Consider the following 7444-nt stretch of genomic DNA (forward strand, 5'->3'; position numbering starts at 1 on the left):
GCAGTGTTCTTGCTCAGCTGGAGATGGCGCCAGGTAATGAAGAATACAGGTGTCTCTTATTAGGGAGCAGGGCTTTGTTCTATGGGACACCTTGGCTTAACCGTCACTTTTTATTCAGGACCAGCAGTTTTCATGTGGTCTCCCTGGAGCTTCCCAGGTATCTGAACTAGAATGTCTGGCCAAGGCTCAGGAACTGGGAATGCATCCTGGTGGGCTAGCTTTACAGTATCTCCATGCTTCAAGACTCTCAGCCCTATTCTTACACAAAGTGACATGGTGTCTTTAATGACCTCCTTTTCCCAAATCATCCAAGACAACATAGAACAACATAATTCCCAGGCATCAGCTTAGTTTTGACTCGGAGGTAATAGTGTCACCTCTCAAATCTCTGGCACCATTTCATGTACACTCTTGAGGATGCCCACCTCAGTATTGATGGATAAAACCCTACTTCGAAGAGAAAAGTAGGCAGGATGCACAGGAGAAGGAAGCATAGGAACCAACCCCCTTGCAGATGGCTTCTGTGTTAGGCAACCGAGGATGGGTCCGTGCTTTCTCCGTTAGAGCAGCTGCATGTACATGCAAAAATCTCGGTGTCACTCTCTGTCTGTCTTCCAGAACCATGTGATTTTCATGCACTGGCATCATTTGGAAGTGGGGGAGAGAGGTCTCCATTTCTGTTGTTTGTGGCTCAGCTGAATTGCAGTCCGTGTCAGGTGAGCTGGCTAATATGCAAGCTCAAGAGAAGGAGGTGGCTCAGAAGAAGGGTATAGATACCCAAATAGCAAACAATCAGGTGGTCACAACCTGAGTCCCAAAGTGACATTCACTCCATAATAGTTTCAGAGGCATTGCTAAGGCAACGTTGAGGCCTACTAGTAATGTCACCCTGGAATCATGACCTTAGAATTGATTCCATTAAACTGGGACTTGTGCACTGCAAACTAAGCAAGGCAAGCAGCAATCAGTGTGTTACTCTCCCTTATAGCTGGGCCAGACTCTTAACTCATTATTTAGGTTTTGTGTGACTCAGTCGCCATTAAAATGAATTGCATTCAAAATGATAAACCCAGCTTTGCCCCATAAAAAGGCCTGGTCTTTCAATTACTGAACAAGAACTGGACATGATGATGAGCACTACTAAAGAAATAAACAGGCCAGATACATTACCAGCAATGAACATAAAGTACATGTCAGGAGCACTGAATGAGATCAATAGAAACAGCATAATACAATTTAATTTTGGGACTTTATTATGGATTATTGAGTTATTTGTACTTCGGAGTCAATTGGAGTTAAAACAATGACTAAAAAGTAGCTATCTGGAAGATGTTCCCGGTCAGCTTTTCCACTGAAGGCTTCTAGCAAGATAAATGTCTTTGACTCCCAATTCAGGGAAACATGCCTACTGGGGACAGTACTTCAGCAAGTACTTAAATCTCGAAGTGCTGAATCACTGTCCTGAATCAGGGCCTTTGTATTAAAAGGAAAACATTGTGCAAATAACAAATTAAACTCCCCTCTCTCATGCACGTTTAAATGTTTTCTTGGGGAGGGAGGAACCTTTACATATGCCCTTTAGATTCCTATTGCTAAATTAATTTCAGATACTCTGTGTGGGGCAGTTGAGGTCAGTCTGACAAGACACTCATGCCAGCCACTGCTCTTTAAAAGTTAATTGTATGGCCTGGAAAATTAATTTATTTCCAGATAAGAAACCTGAAACATCTTTGATGGGAAACAACTTGTGGGCTCCTGGTGAATAGACAGAAAAATATGAGGGTGGGGCGGGGTTAAACGCTGCAGAAAGAGCTGGGAGATGCCGTGTCATTATGTGGGCAGTACAAATCCAACGTAAGGGCCATCTCAAGCTTGTGAGAAGAAGAGAAAATAAAGGATCCAATTGCTCAACCATTACTCAGGTTAGTCCTCCCCCTTCCCATTCTAGGTGAATGGGGTTTCTGTTCCCGTGTTCCTTATCCAGTGAAAAGCACTGGACCAGTCATTCAAGTGAGGTTTGTTAGGATCAGACCTGGCATAGATAGTGGCTCATTAGCCACGGGGCCAAGCAGCAGGAGGTGAAGCTGGCTTTGCAAAGGCTGTTTCTGCTGCTGATGGCACAGAGCTCCTTTTGCTCTTTCTGAGCCTGCTCTTGTAACTGCGTCGTTCCATTAACTCACGTCACTCTTTCTTTATAGGCTTAGTGTAGCTGGAGATGGCCAAGGCTTATTAGATAGTCTAATTTTCAAGGACATAAACAAGTCTCCATTTACTATTATGCATCAGTAGTGGAGGTGTCAGATTTAAAGCCTTGTTCTTGGTGAAAAACATCTTATGGGCAAAGGCAAACGAGATAAGCTTCATATCAAAGGGCACGCATACGTGAATGAGCATGGCTCCTTCACACATCAAGGTAATGACCTCTCTACTTTGAACCATGGTGGAATTAGGCTAACAGAAAGAGAAAACAAGTGGTAAAGGGTTGGGTTGGCTGGTTCGAACCCAATCCAGGCCCTGATATGAACTGTTCTTGGACGGCGCTTTGTAAGGATGGCTGTTCAGACTGCATTTCACTGCCGTGGAAGTATGGCTAGCGGCAACTCAGGTGTGTTTTCAGTCGCTCAGAAGAATTCAGATGGCTTGTTTACCCTTTGTGCTGTACCAAGCAGGTGCAGTTTTCCTGAGCTCTTAATGGGCAGTGCCACCTATTGGTTACAGCCTGAAATGACTGAGGACAGAGGCTTTTTCCAGTAAACAATTTGGACTCTGCTTTCTTTGACCGAGTGCCACCGACATCTTGGAGCAAGCTCCCTGCCTTCCCCCTGCTTCCAGCCTCGCAAGAGCGCCCTGCCGGGGGAAAGGAGCAGGGGACACTTGCCATTTCTGGCTGCTGATTTTGGTGTCTCGTGTCACATGCCACACGTATTAGCAATAAGGACATTTCCCTTGTGTCAAGCGTAGGAATCCGCGGAGCAACAACGTCCTCAGAGCTGGATGTCAGATCTCGATGCCCGCATGATGAAAGTCCTTCTGATTTAGCAATGAAGGAGAAAAGCTTGTTAGGCAACCTCCAGGACAGGGCATGGCTGTCTAGCATGGCAACTGGGACCTCCTGGGAGTTTTGTGGTTGGCACAGCACAGGTACCCAAGTTGGTCAGACTGAAGGCCGTGCTGGGAGCCTGAAGGCTGCCAAGAGAAAAGCAGCCTGCAGTCACTCTTGCCTTTAACCTGAAGGCTTGGTATAAGGCTTTGGAAGCTGCTTGGATGAATGTAGGTTGTTGCAAGCTAAGACCTGCAGTCTCCACCCTTCAGGCAGAATGTGAGCAATGTTCAAAGGGCCTCTCTATAGGAGAGAGTTAGCTATATAACACTGCCTGGATTTATCTAAGCCAAGACTTGCCAGTGAAACTTTCTACTGCTTCTGACTGCACCCTGCTGCTGCATGTAACACCTGTTGGTGCTGTGCTGGAGGAGCCTTCATTGACTGGGGTATCAGAAGTACCCGTTGCTAGCAATTTTTTAGGAGGGGTTCCTTGACCAGTGTAGATATGTCCATAAACCACGCCAGATTTGTAAAGGTGACCAGGTAGGACACAATCAATAGTGTAATGTAACTAGTGGAGGTCACTCCCCCATTAAACAAGCAGACCATCACCATAGGGCAAAACGCTGCTGACCACTAATTTGTTTCAAGCCGTCGTGGTTGTGAACTAATACAGATAAGAGTCCTAGCTTTAAAAATACCTGTATTTCTGAAGGAGAACCTTTACAGGGCCCCTTTTCTGCAGGGCATGGCTCTAGGAAATCCAGCATAAAAAAACCCTAATAGTCATCAGCTAGATAAAAGCATCTAGCAACACTTTGAGAAACCCACATGAAAGACTACCAGAAGGAAGGGTGATAGGGGACACCCTTTTGTAGTGAACCTGGGGCAGGAGTGTGAAATTTTACACGCCGCAGTGAAACATTCCACGTTGCACTGCTTCTTTTTTTGAAAGGTGCTGTCAGAGAAATTCAGTTATTTTAGTACATGTAACAAAGCTGTTTATATCTTAAAGTGTTTTATACAATTGGGAACCAAGAGTGTAGCCATAGCATCAAAGATAACTTCATAATAGCCTCTTAGTAGAAATAACCCTCATCTGCAAGAAAGTTCCACTGCTAGCACTTAAGATAAGAGGTAAAATATCAAGAACAGACATTATTCATAATGCACTGGAAATGTAGCTCCCATACAAGACCATTTTTACTTCTAAAAGCAGCAGTCTCAGGTTAAAAATCACAGGGGAGATTTTGGTCCCATTTAAGTCAGTGAGAGTAATTTCCTTACCTGTATTGCTAATAACATCTTAGTTTGTTAAAAACATGTGGGATTTTTCAAACAATCTGCTCTTCAGCGTTGATTCTCAATTTATTTTTGGAACTTAATTTTGGAAATACATTGATGCATTTCTTTTCTGTTTCTAACCAGTTTGACTCGTGCTCCAGAAAAGTGATCGTCAGCACAGTTATGTTCTTTTCTTCCAATTTCCAGAAAGGAAAAAAAAAAAATCAAAACAAACAAAAAAGAACCCCCCTCCCCAACTCCTATCAATAGTGTATTTCTATATATTCTTATAGCCTTATAAAGCAGGGGTGGGCAAAAAATGGCTCATGGGCCAGATCCAGCCCACCAACTGATTGTATGCAGCCTGAGGGTTGGCAGTCGCAGTCGTCAGATCTGGCCCATAGGGAGGCAGCAGTTTTGGGTACTGCGTTCTGCCAGGCAGGCCTGGAGGTGGCACAGGGCAGCGGGGAGAAGCTGCAGGGCAGCCCCAACATGGGCTTCAGGCAGCCACAGCCAGCAAGGCCCCAGAAGCGGTCAGTGTGCCCACTGCTGGGTCCTCATGGATACGGTGGCCTCTCTCTGTCTCCCCCTTCCCCCTCCTCCACCCCGCACCTACAGCACGTCCCCGCTAGTTACACCAGCTCCCAGCCCATGCGCCACAAGCAGCGCTGGGTGGGCGCTGGCATTGGCATCAGCTGAGGACGCATGCAGCAACTTCCCTTGGGGATCGGGATGTCTGTACAAGCCCCTCCTTGGGGTAGAACAGGGCGGAGGCTGAAGCTGCTGCCCACACCCACACCCACACCAGCACCCCTGCTGCAGCCCCATCCCACATTAGGGAGGCTTGGTGAGCTGGTGCGGGTTGTGGGGTGGGGACTGACCTGGCCTGTAACAGCTCCCCAAAACTCCCTATGTGGCCTCATGCCCAAATAATTGCCCACCCTTGTTCTAGAGTAACCAAAATGTTGGACATGGATATTCTGAGATTGCTCCTTGTATGCAAGGGAAATACCCATACTAAGAGGAAGACATATTCTATATTAAGGAATTACATATGCGAAGGGATTGTATATTAAGGAAGGAATGACAAACTATTCGCTGGGATTTAACAAAAGTTTGTCTTCTTTTTCAACACAAAAACATTTAAAGTTTACAGAATTCAAATGTCAGCATTTTCCAGAAACTGCCTGCTTCTCAAACCACACTGCATCTCTGTCAGGAGACTAATGAAACGGCTACAGAAAAGACTGTTGATTGCAAACTGTGTATCCCATTTTGAGTCCTCCCACATGTTTCTGTCTTGTGGTGGATACAGACTTGTTTATTCCCATGGATACTAAATGGGAGACAATTAACTGCTGAAGTAGATATTTAAGGACACTCCATGGGCACTTGCTGTACCAGCCAGGATAGGTGTCCACATTATGTCTTGGGGGGGATTATAATCAGAGTATCATAAGGAAATAGGGCTGATAGGGACCCAGTGTAGTTAGTTAGTCCCACACCCTGCTCAGGAGCGCTCTGCTTATCTCAATTCCTCTTTCAATGTGGATTATTGCATTCATCTTCATTTCCTGCCCTAAACTGTGTGCAGCATCATTATGGATGACAGCAGCTGTTGTCCCACACTGAAGAGGGTTGAATTTCAAGGGGGCCTGAAGTGATCCCTACATATCCGCTGTTTCACAATGCTGTGGAGAATGCCAACAGAATAATAGCTGGAAAATAATATCTTTAGATGCTCGGATGGACTCCCTTATGGACATGATGGCCAGCAATCCAACCAGCCCAGGTCCAAATAGCTGGGGGAATTTTCCTTTCTTTCTGGTTAATTAAAATAAAAAGTTGATGAGTGAACGTCTTATTTTAGGGGAGGTTGCCCACTTGCTAAAGTAACTATTCTTGATGTAACAGAGTTTTTTTTCTTCCAGATTTCCACAACCACATAGAGAACAGCAGCATGGGAAGGGAGCCACACTGTAAGTACTACTCTCCTGGGTTGTTATTACTAGGGCAGCCATGTCAGGGCTGTAATGTCACACGTGACTAATCCTTCTCTCCTGTCCTTAAGTCTCCTCCACCACCTCCACTAAAATCCACGGACCACCGCAGATATTTACTTTAGAAAACAGGAAGAAGGGCACAAGCGTAAGAAGAAACAGATGAGATACAAACCACTCGGCCCCCTCCTTTCCAACTGCTTGCCCTACAAAACGCACTTCGTTGCAACTGGTGAAGCAGTGTAGTTTAAAAGTTTTTTGCATTGTGGTAACATCAGAGCCTTGTGCTAGGAACAGGAGGAAACTCAAATCTGCTTCCTCCACTGTTGCCCTGCTTCAACCCTGCCTCTGTGGCATAAACTCCAAGTGTTATGTAAAGGCCTGTCTGCTCTCCTGAGTCAGACGCACCATCTAGAGGCGGATGGAGGCTTTGCAAACACCTCCTACAAGACAGAAAACAAAGCTAAATTGGCAGAAGCGGTAGAAAAAAATGAAATGGTAGTTGCCCTAACGGGAAGAAAATAGCCTTAGCCCTAACTTAGGATACTTGGAATAAATATAGGGCGTTGTTAAAGCAGACACGGATGCATCAGGGCACGCAAGACTTGGCTTTTTGGCCGTCCTTTTTAAGTGCAAAGCTGGGTGATGCTCGCGCTGCAGTAGCCTCCAAATGGCACAACCAAGCGATCCATTTAATCCCCCGGTACATGCAAGGAGACCACGAGGGTCCTCCGCAGCCTGCAGAGCCAGGTCACCGGGATCCCTGCCCCAAACCCTCCTGCCTCTGCCACAGACTTGCCCTGTGCCCCTGGGCAAGTCACTTCGGCTGGAAGTTTCCCAAGCCGCCTTTACGGCCGCGTGGCTGAACCTGGAGGTGCTGAGGCAGGCCTGGCCTTCGCCGCCGATACCCAGCACTTCTGACACAGAAAGAAGAGGCTGGAAAAGAGGGGAGAAGGGGCCTGTGCGAGGGTGATGTAGCTGCGGACGGCCCGGCTTCCAGCAGGGGCTTGCACCAGGGTTGCGCCCTGCCAGCCCTCCTGCCCACGACGCTGGGCTTCACCCGGGAGCCAGGGGAGGCGCCTCGCCTGTCCGGGCAGCGCCGCGCAGCGTCCCCGCC

This window comes from Alligator sinensis, unplaced genomic scaffold, assembly GCF_000455745.1.
Source record: "Alligator sinensis unplaced genomic scaffold, ASM45574v1 scaffold210_2, whole genome shotgun sequence".
Lineage (NCBI taxonomy): Eukaryota > Metazoa > Chordata > Crocodylia > Alligatoridae > Alligator > Alligator sinensis.